This window comes from Ranitomeya imitator, chromosome 2 (genome assembly GCF_032444005.1).
Source record: "Ranitomeya imitator isolate aRanImi1 chromosome 2, aRanImi1.pri, whole genome shotgun sequence".
In the NCBI taxonomy this organism is placed as follows: domain Eukaryota; kingdom Metazoa; phylum Chordata; class Amphibia; order Anura; family Dendrobatidae; genus Ranitomeya; species Ranitomeya imitator.
In genome coordinates this window covers 454,644,318-454,656,737 of record NC_091283.1, presented here as the reverse complement: position 1 = coordinate 454,656,737, position 12,420 = coordinate 454,644,318, and the positions used below count along the sequence as shown (strand labels likewise).

General features: G+C 47.8%; 1 protein-coding gene across 1 annotated transcript in view; it reads right to left on the bottom strand.

Annotated features, from left to right (window-relative positions):
• Positions 1–12,420, bottom strand: part of CHRNA4 (cholinergic receptor nicotinic alpha 4 subunit) — an 82,584-nt gene that overhangs the window by 3,823 nt on the left and 66,341 nt on the right. The window lies entirely within an intron of this gene.

Genomic DNA, 12,420 nt, shown 5'->3' with positions numbered 1-12,420 from the left:
CTTCATTATACTGTATGGAGGACTATCTGTACCAATCATTCTTACTCGGGTGCACACAGTCAGTAAATGATGTGGGGTTGGACGTTGCGTACTTGTGCAGCAGCCAGATGTTACAGCATAGTGGATGGAATTTCAAGAAATTGTTAGGTTGGTCTCAAATAGACCATAGAGTATATTGGATGGTTGTCAAATATGAGGATACTCGAGCAAGATTTATTCACACAGAGAAGTTGTATCTGCACAAAAGCCATAAAATTTATTGAACAAGTCCTGCCATTAAATACCCTTTTAGAATGGGCGTACATATTCTTATTGTGTGCATACTATTGATTATCTAAAATCTTTATTCATGTGAAATCTATATAATTAATATGGACAACGATCGTTATTCATTTTTATCTGATTGTTCCCAATACCAACACCCATATTAGTCTCTCTTTTGAGCAATACAGCACTTGGAAACAGTTTTAGTCACAAAGCCTATGATAGTGGAGCGCCCCCCCCCCCCCCCCCTCCGTGTAGGGCAATGGGGTACTCGGGTCCTTCAGTTCTCAGTGGGGATGTCACGGTGGCGGCCCTAGGGGAACGTCTGTTGAAAATGAGGGAAAGGTCTTTAAAGGGATAATGTTCGTGACGCCACCTGTGGTATTCGGCCAGGGTGACCGACACTGCTTAGGGGTCCGCTGGGGTGATGTTATGGCAGCTAGATGGTATACCTTCCCACAGGTGAAGTGTATCCCCAGGGCTTCCCAGAGTGCAGATGGAGTGAATAATGAGGACACCAGGTCGCAGTCTCTTTTCCTTTACTGAAGGCTTCAGCGTCCACAGTCCAGAGCACCAGATCACGGGGCAGGCAGAGGCCGGCCAGTCTGAAGGCAACTCCAGAGTCCCCTTATCCAGGTGGAATTCAATAGCCTTCCTCTAGTGCCTGAGTGTTGTAGTTCCTCCCTGCTGAGCAACTTGGTGAGGTCCTCACAACTATTGTAGGTATTAAATCTCTTCCTCTCTGTCCCCCTGACTGATAGGACAAACCCGTATGACTGGTGGCCTAAGGCTTTTTATAGGGACCCTAGAGACGCCCCGGCCCCCACAAGTTGCCACCGTGCCTCCTGGGTATATGGTCGGGCAGCCAACGTGGAATCAACTGTCCTGCTAGTCTCTGAAGTAATGCATAGAGATCCTTACTCCCTCTGTGTTCTGGCTACCGGTACTGCGCTTCAGAAGGAGGCAGCCTGCTTCTAGCTGGTCTCCCTCTGATATTCCTCTCCTTTTGCTATGACTTTGTTTCTCACTCACTGCAACACAATTCCTTTCAATGTCTCTTTCTTGGGATGCTGCTGCATGGGATGCAGGCGCAGCTCCGTGTACCGTCGCCTTCCGCAGGCCGCAGTCTCGAGCTGGCTGGAACCCACTCCAACCAGCCTCTGCCAAACTCGGTTGGGGCTGACTCACTAACTTCCTAACCAACCTGTTGTGAATTCTGTGGTCGAGCTCCCTCCTGTGGTCACAAGTGGTACTTCGGCTGATTCTGTCTATGAGCTTCCGTTGGTGGATGTGAGTGGTACTGCGGCTTCTAAGTTTCCTTCCTCAGGTGATGTGGTGAAGTCGTTAGGTGCTGCTCTATTTAACTCCACCTAGTGCTTTGCTCTTGGCCTCCAGTCAATGTTCTAGTGTGGATCTTGCTCTCTCCTGGATCGTTCCTGTGGCCTGTCTTTCCTGCATAAGCTAAGTTTTGCTGGTGTTACTTTTGTTGCTATATTTTCTGTCCAGCTTGCGCTATTGGTTTTTCTTGCTTGCTGGAAGCTCTGGGACGCAGAGGGGGTACCTCCGTACCATTAGTCGGTGCGGAGGGTCTTTTTGCCCCTCTGCGTGGTTGTTTGTAGGGTTTTGTGTTGACCGCAAAGTAATCTTTCCTATCTTCGGTCTATTCAGTCAGTCGGGCCTCACTTTGCTAAAATCTATTTCATCTCTGTGTTTGTATTTTCATCTTAACTCACAGTCATTATATGTGGGGGCTGCCTTTTCCTTTGGGGAATTTCTCTGAGGCAAGGTAGGCTTATTTTTCTATCTTCAGGGCTAGTTAGTTTCTCAACTGTGCCGAGTTGCATAGGGAGCGTTAGGCGCAATCCACGGCTACCTCTAGTGTGGTATGATAGGATTAGGGATTGCGGTCAGCAGAGTTCCCACGTCTCAGAGCTCGTCCTTGTTATTGGTAACTGTCAGGTCACCTTGTGTGCTCTTAACCACTAGACCCATTGTGGTTCTGAATTACCTGTTCATAACACCAACCCACCAGTTTTACCCAAGTGTGAGGAGTGCCCTAGTAGATAGAAGCATTTCTCCCCCTGGCGGCTTGGAGTGTGAAGTGTGTTTTGTGGTTGTGATACCTGGACAGAAGATCTCCTTCATTGCCTTCAGACGTAACATCCCTCCCCCTGGTGGAAGAATAACATTACTGCAACGACCAGGACTTTGGGGCGCTGCAATAGATCACAGTGACTCAGCAAGTGAGGTGAAATACAAGTCATATTAGAATCCTCATATATAAAGATAAGCTGTGGGGGTCTCTGAATTCCCTATCAATGTTCAATGCCCACTATGCATGCACAGACGCCCACAGCTCAACCGAGGAGACAGACATGTCTTTCCAGACCGCAGAATTTCAATTTATCTTTATTTGTCTCAGCAAAATAAATTTTACCCCGACAATGTAGTGGACGCAGTTCATCTGCACGGTTCAATGAACACATGTGGATTCACCTGCGTTCAATAGCCGGCAGCGCTTTGGACGCAGAAGACATGTGGTGCGTCCAAAGAGCTGCCAATTACTGAACATGTGCACCTACCCTAAAGAGGCCGGGAAACAAGCGTCGAATGACTTCAATATTGTCGATCGCCCTCGTTTAGCGGCCGGAACTTAGTGCTTTTAAATACAACAGAATGGTTTCTGTGTGATGGTATGATATGTGAACATTTGGGGCCCCACTTTAAACTTTTGCCCAGGGCCCCACTTTGTCTAAAACAGGCTCTGGTGCTGGAAGACCCAGCCACGACCCATCTTCAAGGCTCTTACTGAGGGAAGGAGGTTGTTGGCCAAAATCTCACGATACATGACCCCATGCATCCTTCCTTCAATATGGTGCAGTCGTCCTGTCCCCTTTGCAGAAGAGCACCCCCAAACTATATTTCCTCTAACCATGCTTCACGGTTTTTGGGATTGTACTCATCATTCTTCTTTCTCCAATCATGGCAAGTAGAGTTGATACAAAAAAGTTCTGTTTTGGTCTCATCTGATCACATGACCTTCTCCCATGCCTCCTCTGGTTCATCCAGATGGTCATTGGTGAACTTCAAGTGGGCCTGTACATGTGCTGATGTGATCAGGAGGACCTTGTTTCCCCTGCAAGATTTTAATCCATGACAGCATAGTGTGTTACTAACGGTACTGTTTGAGACTGTGGTCCCAGCTCTCTTCAGGTCATTGATCAGGTCCTTCTGTGTAGTTCTGGGCTGATTCCTGTCCTTTATCGGAATCATCGTTACCCCACAAGTCGAGATCTGTCATGGAGCCCCAGACTGAGGAAGATTGACAGTCTTCTTGTCTTTCTTCCATTTTCTAATAATTGAGCCAACAGTTGTTGCCTTCTCACCAAACTGCTTGCCTATTGTCCTGAAGCCCATCCCAGCCTTGTGCAGGTCTACAATTTTGTCCCTGGTGTCCATAGACAGCTCTTTGGTTTTGGCCATAGAGGAGAGGTTGGAGTGTGATCGACTAGGTGTGTGGACAGGTGTCTTTAATACAGGTAACGAGTTCAAACAGATGCAATTAATACAGGTAATGAGTGTAGAGTAGGGGGGCTTCTTAAAGAAAAACTAACAGGTCTGTGAGAGCCAGAATTCTTGCTCATTGGTAGGTGATCAAATACTTATTTCATGTAATAAAATGCAAATTAATTATGTAAAAATCATACAATGTGATTTTTTGGTTTTTATTTTTAGATTCTGTCTCTGTTGAAGTGTACCCACAATAAAAATTACAGACCTCTCTATTCATTGTAGGTGAGAAAAATTGCAAAATCGGCCATGTACCAAATACTTATTTTCCCCACTGTGTTGTGACAGGCACAAACGGGTGATAAGGCTGGCAGCTAATGTGAAATTGATGACGAGGACAATGCTCTCTATCATGACTAATCGGCACAGTGGTGTGCGAAAATTGAACAAACGGGAAAGCTGCATGTTTTTGGGATGACAGGCATATACAGTAGTTTGCATCAATCAAATTGGGGATTTTTTTCGGGCTTGTTGCATTATCAGGAAAAGCTGTTTCCTGCTTGCTAAACCTTTTACTGAGAAGATGCCTGCCGGCCACACATCTGATCTAACCAGGAGAACCCTTCCCTGTTTGTGGGAAAGCCAGCATTCCTAGGCTATCCAGCCTGCAGTGTATCGGCAGAGATTGTGGCAGGTGGTTTGGAATGCCCAAGCGGACCACCATGTCCTCCGCAACTATGGAAAACTTTACATTTGTCAAAATGAATTAGCCATGGATCAGTGCTAACTTTCATTCACATATCATAGGTGGGGCGGCTTATAATAGGGTCAATCTGGGTGGTAGCCCAGGGCCCATTGGTGTGTGGGGGCCCTGGGCTACCGCTCAGATTGCCCGCCACCATCAGGGCATTACTGCCCTGACTGGGGTATGGGCCCGGTGGTCAGAGGGGGCCCGCATCGGGCCCCATCTCATCTGCTCACAGGGCCCCTATGTACCTGCGGCAGTTAAATGTTATTCATGTGCGGGCGCGCGCCCGCACGTCAATAGTTAACAGCCGCCAGCCAATCGGAGGCTGGCAGCTGACATCAGCCGCAGCGCGCACGTCGCCAGTGTCAGATGTCACCTGTCCGCGAAGGAGCACGGACAGGTGAGGAGAACTTTTTTTTTATTGCGAACGGCAATCCGGGGTGCCCGGGCCAGTATGCTGGAGAACTGGGGCAGAATGCTGGAAATACTGGGGGCAATATGCTGGACACACTGGGGGCAATATGCTAGACACATTGGGGGCAATATGCTGGAGACACTGGGGGCAATATGCTGGACACACTGGGGGCAATATGCTGAAGACACTGGGGGCAATATGCTGGACACACTGGGGGCAATATGCTGGACACTGGGGCAGAATGCTGGACACACTAGGGGCAATATGCTGGAGACACTGGGGCAGAATGCTGGACACACTGGGGGCAATATGCTGGACACACTGGGGCAAGATGGTGGACACACTGTGGGCAATATGCTGGACACACTGGGGGCAATATGCTGGACACACTGGGGGCAGAGATGCTGGACATACTGGGGGCAATGTTATGGACCTGGTGGTTAGGAGCACCCGGAACGACCTGATGGTTAAACTAACACAGGACAAGCTCTGGGAAGTGGGAGCTCTGCTGACCGCAACCCCTAATCCTATCACACACACTAGAAATAGCCGTGGAGCGTACCTAACTCTGCCTAGACGCCTCTTCACAGCCTAAGAGCTAACTAGCCCTAGAGATAGAAAATAAAGCCTACCTTGCCTCAGAGAAATTCCCCAAAGGAAAAGGCAGCCCCCCACATATATTGACTGTGAGTTAAGATGAAAGTCACAAACACAGAAATGAAACAGGTTTCAGCAAAGGAGGCCAGATTTACTAAACAGACTGAGGATAGGAAAGGTATCTTTGCGGTCAGCACAAAAACTACAAAAAGACCACGCAGAGTGTGCAAAAAGACCTCCGCACTGACTCACGGTGCGGAGGTGCCACTCTGCATTCCAGAGCTTCCAGCTAGCAAGGCAAAATCATGATAGCAAGCTGGACAAGAAAACAATGAACAAATAATTAACTAGCAGGGACTTAGCTTCTGCTGGAGTAGACAGGTCACCAGAAAGATCCAAGAGCGAACTGAACCAGTACAAGAACATTGACAGCTGGCATGGAGTAACGATCTGAGTGGAGTTAAATAGAGCAGCCAGCCAAAGAATAAACTAAGTCACCTGTGGAAGGAACCTCAGAAGCAGCAGCTCCACTCACAGCCGCCAGAGGGAGTCCATGGACAGAACTCGCTGAAGTACCATTCATGACCACAGGAGGGAGTTCGATAACAGAATTCACAACAGGGCAATATGCTGGACACACTGGGGGCAATATGCTGGACACACTGGGGGCAATATGCTGGACACACTGGGGGCAATATGCTGAACACACTGGGGGCAGGATGCTGGACACACTGGGGGCAATATGCTGGAGACACTGGGACAGAATGCTGGACACACTGGGGGCTGAATGCTGGAGACACTGGGGCAATATGCTGGAGACACTGGGGGCAATATGCTGGACACATTGGGGCAGAGATGCTGGACACTGGGGGCAGAAATACTGGACACTGGGGGAAGAGATGCTGGACACACTGGGGGCATAATGCTGGACACACTGGGGGCAGGATGCTGGACACTCGGGGCAGAGATGATGGACACTGGGGGCAGAGATGCTGGACACTGGGGCATAGATGCTGGACACTGGGGGCAGAGATGCTGGACACACTGGGGCAGGACTGGAGACAGATGGGGCAGGATTGGAGACATGGGCAGAATGTAGATACGGGGCATGATTGGAGACAGATCGTGCAGGATCATGGGGCAGAATGGAGACTGATAGGGCAGGATGGGGAGATCATATGGGGCAGGATGGATACTCATGAGGGCAGGATGGGAGAACATATGGCTGAAGCCAGGAATGAGCTACATAGGGCCAGGATGGGGGATATTATTATTATTACCATAGCGGCTAAATGAGGGATATTATTACTGCAGTGATGTATTTATTTTATTTTTTGAGGACACTTTTAAATGGGGGGGCGGTACTGTTACTGTGTAGAGTGACACTATGTTGCCTCTTTTTCTTCATGTGGTGTGATGTAGAAGTTGGGAAAAATTAAGTAATGTGTTCTGCAAGCGGAGCTCGAGATAACTGTGTTATTTCCTGCAAAGACAAGTCCTGGCTGGATGAAGTGATGGCGGTCTTTGCTGGATGAAAGATGAAGGACTTAACCTAGAGACGTCACTGGTGAGTCAGTGTTACCTATACACTGACACTATACACTGTATATAGAGGTCCTGTGTATAATGTCACCGGTGATCACTGTATTACCTCTACACAGACACTGCATACTAAGTACAGATCTCCTGTGAATACTGTCACTTAGGGTGATAGTATTGTGTTTTTTTCTTCCTACCTGAAGGGCAAATTGACTAGATCAATGGATGTTTGACAGGTTATAGTTTCACACAGCAACTATTTTTCTGGAATAATCTGGTTCAGATATATGATGACCCCGTCGCATGACCCCGTCTGAACAGCCCGGGGCCCTAGCTACCCTAAAGGTACCGTCACACTAAGCGACGCTGCAGCGATACCGACAACGATCCGGATTGCTGCAGCGTCGCTGTTTGGTCGCTGGAGAGCTGTCACACAGACAGCTCTCCAGCGACCAACGATGCCGGTAACCAGGGTAAACATCGGGTTTCTAAGCGCAGGGCCGCGCTTAGTAACCCGATGTTTACCCTGGTTACCATCGTTAAAGTAAAAAAAACAACCACTACATACTTATCTACCTCTGTCTGTCCCCGGCGCTGTGCTTCTCTGCCCTGTGTAAGCACAGCGGCCGGAAAGCACAGCAGTGTGACGTCACCGCTCTGCTTTCCGGCTGCCCGGCGCTCACAGCCAGAGCAGACAAGCACAGCGCTGGGGACAGACAGCGGTAGGTAAGTATGTAGTGGTTGTTTTTTTTACTTTAACGATGGTAACCAGGGTAAACTGTTATGAAAGGTAATTCAGTACCACAATGGCCATAGAGGACAGCGCACATACAGTGACCTGGCAATAACCCAAAAAACAAGAACGAGCTCTGAGACATGGGAACTCTGTTGACCGCAATCCCTAATCCTCTCCAACCACACTAAAGGCAGCCGTGGATTGCGCCTAACGCTCCCTATGCAACTCGGCACGGCCTGAGAAACTAGCTAGCCTGAAGATAGAAAATAAGCCTACCTTGCCTCAGAGAAATATCCCCAAAGGAAAAGGCAGCCCCCACATATAATGACTGTGAGTTAAGATGAAAAGACAAACGTAGAGATGAAATAGATTTAGCAAAGCGAGGCCCAACTTTCTGAACAGAGCGAGGATAGGAAAGGTAACTTTGCGGTCAACACAAAACCCTACAAAAACCACGCAAAGGGGGCAAAAAGACCCTCCGTACCGAACTAACGGCACGGAGGTACACCCTCTGCGTCCCAGAGCTTCCAGCAAGCAGGAAAAAACAAATAGACAAGCTGGACAGAAAAAAACAGCAAACAAATAGCAAAGAATAACTTAGCTATGCAGAGCAGCAGGCCACAGGAACGATCCAGGAGGAGACAGGTCCAATACTAGAACATTGACTGGAGGCCAGGATCAAAGCACTAGGTTGAGTTAAATAGAGCAGCACCTAACGACTTCACCACATCACCTGAGGAAGGAAACTCAGAAGCCGCAGTACCACTTTCCTCCACCAACGGAAGCTCTCAGAGAGAATCAGCCGAAGTACCACTTGTGACAACAAGAGGGAGCTCTGCCACAGAATTCACAACAGTAAACATCGGGTTACTAAGCGCGGCCCTGCGCTTAGTAACCCGATGTTTACCCTGGTTACCAGCGAAGACATCGCTGAATCGGCGTCACACATGCCGATTCAGCGATGTCAGCGGGAGAGCCAGCGACGAAATAAAGTCCTGGCCTTTCTGCCCCGACCAGCGATATCACAGCAGGGGCCTGATCGCTGCTGCGTGTCACACTGGACGATATCGCTAGCCAGGACGCTGCAACGTCACGGATCGCTAGCGATATCGTCCACTGTGACGGGGCCTTTACCCTGCACCTATGTATGATGTCAATTAGATTAGCCATCGCATCTGCCTTCCTGTCTATTGTGTTCTACGTGGTTCTGCTTCCAGTGCTAATGCCCCAGCCAGGCATCTCTTTCCTGTCCATCAAGTTATATCTATATTGTGCTACTGCTGCTGCTTGCGCTGGTCCTACAAAGCCGGTCATCCCCATGACTGTCCCCTTATTATCTATTCTTTCCAGCTGCTGCTACTGCTAACAGACAGCCACACATTTCCTACCTTCATTGCTGGGGTTTATACACAGGCAGTATAAACAAAATACGCAATGGTTTTTTGGTAACCAGTGGTCAAAAATACACAACAGGGTAGTGTGGTAAATGAAGGTTTTTACAAAACCTTCCAAATAGTGTCCCTTTTTTGGGAGCAGTTTCAGGTTAATCTAGGTTGTACAGGGCAGGGTTCCCTGCAGCAATGCAGTATAGCTATAGAACACAATGTACAAGGTGGAGGGGTGCGGTGTTGTCTAGTGGCAGTGGCAATATCAGCGGCAGCGGCAATATCAGCAGCAGTATGGGTGTCAGCGGTAATATCAGCAGCGGTGGCAATATCCGTCATAGTAGCAATATCAGAAACATCGGCAATATCGGCGACAACAGCAATATCAGCGGCAATATCAGCGGCAGTATCAGTGGCAGTATCAGCGGCAGTATCAGCGGCAGCAGCAATATCAGCGACAGTGGCAATATCAGCGAAAGCGGCAATATCAGCGGCAGTGGCAGCATCAGCGGCAGCAGCAATATCAGCAACAGCAGCAGTATCAGCGGCAGCAACAATATCAGTGGCAACAGTAATATCAGCGACAGCGGCAATATCCACGACAGCGACACTATCACCGGCAGCGGCAACATCAACAGCAGTGGCAATATCAGCAACAGTGGAAATATCGGTGACAGCAGCAATATCAGCGGCAGCAGCAATATCGGTGACAGCAGCAATATCAGCAGCAATATCAGCGACAGCGGCAATATGAGCGGCAGCGGCAATATCAGCGACAGCAGCAATATTAGTGGCAGCGGCAATATCAGCGGCAGCAGCAATATCAGCGACAGCAGCAGTATCAGCGGCAGCAGCAATACCAGCGACAGCAGCAATATCAGTGACAGCGGCAGCAGCAATAGCAGTGACAGTGGCAATATCGGAGACAGCTGCAATATCAGCGGCAACATCAGTGACAGCGGCAATATCAGTGATAGTGTCAATATCAGCGGCAGTATCAGTGGCAATATCTGAGACAGCGGCAATATCAGTGGCAGCGGCATTATCAGCGACAGTGGCAATATCAGAGGCAGCGGCAATATCAGAGACAGCGGCAATATCGGAGACAGCGGCAATATCAGCGGCAGCGGCAATATCAGCGACAGTGGCAATACCAGCAACAGCGGCAAAACCAGCGGCAGCAACCGCACAATAAACTATCAGATAGGACAGGCAAGGAGATGTTCGACTTTGTAAGGCCAGCAGCAACAGCTACACACTTTAGCTCTAGAACACATTGCAAGGCATTTACCACCCACTGATAAGAGTATTTTTTTAACCATTTTTGCATTGTAAACTTCATAAAACGTGCATTAGTGCAGTGTGTTAATAAACTGACTGTAGTTGCCATCGATTTCCATCCATTTAACAATAGCAAAAAATGTTGAGGTTACTTTGACATAACTAACACTGTGTGCATGAACGAGCTTCAATGCAGTCCTAGTTGATCTCAGTGTTACATACACACATGGTCAAAATTATTGGTACCACTTGTTTAATAACAGAAAAACCCACAATGGTCATAGAAATACCTGACAAAAGTAATAATAAATAAAAGATATATGAAAATGAACAAATAAAAGTCAGACATTGCTTTTAAACCATGCTTCCACCCAATTTTCTGTCATTAAACGGGGGGTACCAACAATTTTGACCACGTGTGTATGTGTGTACATATTTTCAGGGCAATTGTAGGCTTTGCAGTATAGAGGTAGCTGAAAATCAATTTCAAAAACATTCACTGAACTCTATTAGAAAATATTAGGTTGTGAAATTGACTTAATGGTCATGGGATGGGACTAGTTTTACCGGCTTAAATGCCCAAAATAGGCTCTATAGAGGGAGAACCTTTCTTATGTGTATGCCACTATCCATAGTATTAGAGGAGGACGATATCACGTTGAATGGGCTGCACTGCGGTGAATAAGAAGACTTTTGCGCTCCAATTTGTTTTTATTGCCAACGCGTTTCGGCACTGAACCGGTGCCTTTCTCAACATAAAAGAAAACAAATATGGATACCAACAGAAACCAATTATTTGGTTTATTTGAGATAGGTGTCTTTTGAGCTCCAAAATGCGTTTGGGTTTTAAACAAAAATTTTGGAACACAAAAGTCTTCTCATTTACCGCAGTGCAGCCTGTTCAACGTGATATCGTCCTCCTCTACTATTATTCATCTGGAAGAAGTTTTTCTCCTCCAGCCACGGGATCGCAGCAGCAAGTTGCACTATCTGTACCTGGCGATACTGCTCTATGAGTGTGCGCTGTGTTCCCCGAACAGTTCTTCCACTATCTATAGCATGAAGAGTTCAGTTGTGGTATGGAGCATAACAGCAATTGTAGGAAGTGCCCCAATGACAAGTCTTGAGTTATGTGTGCTACAGGCATGGCCCAGAAATGACACAGGGGAAGGCCTTCAGAAGTCAAGCAGAACTTTCAGCAGTCAACAGCAGAATGTAAAAAAGAGAGGGAGGCGACATGTGGGGAGAAGGAGGAAAAAAGTAGAGATGTGGCGTACACAATCCATAAGATAGAGGGGGTTGAAAGCTATGGAGAAAGACGCTGAGAGAAGGACAGATAACAGCCACTTGAGATGAAAATAGACTAAATGATTGCAGGCTGAGCGCTCACTTTATCACACTGTGAGTAGCTCGCTGACAATGGCCTCCATTTAAAGTTATCAGACAGCACAGCTTGCACCTGCCGCATAATGACTGAAGCTGAATCATACAGGCCAGTATGGAGAGGCAAGGTCAGCAGCATCTTCTGCTCAGACCGAAGTGCTGCTAAACATACCGCCAACTGTGGTGGCTCAGGGTTAAGGAACATAAGTATCACCATAAAGACATATCCCTCTCCCGCTGGTCTAACGTGTCACACTGTATACATGGGTCCACATGATCAGGTCCACTGGTAGGAACCCATATTGGAATGGTGCTGACGTGCATCTATACAACACTATGTAACTTTAAGGCTGGCGACTTTGTCAGTGACACCTGTCCCGTGACCAAAGTCCACTTGGTGTCTCGGCTACATTGCACCATAATACAAATGAATGGGGTCATATTGGGATCCCAAGGGTACTGCGACAAGCAAGTTGCAAAAAATCTGAAGTGGCTGGACTTATTGCAACTTGCTTGCCATTAGGGTTGAAGTGCGATCCTATTCAGGTCTATTGACACAACT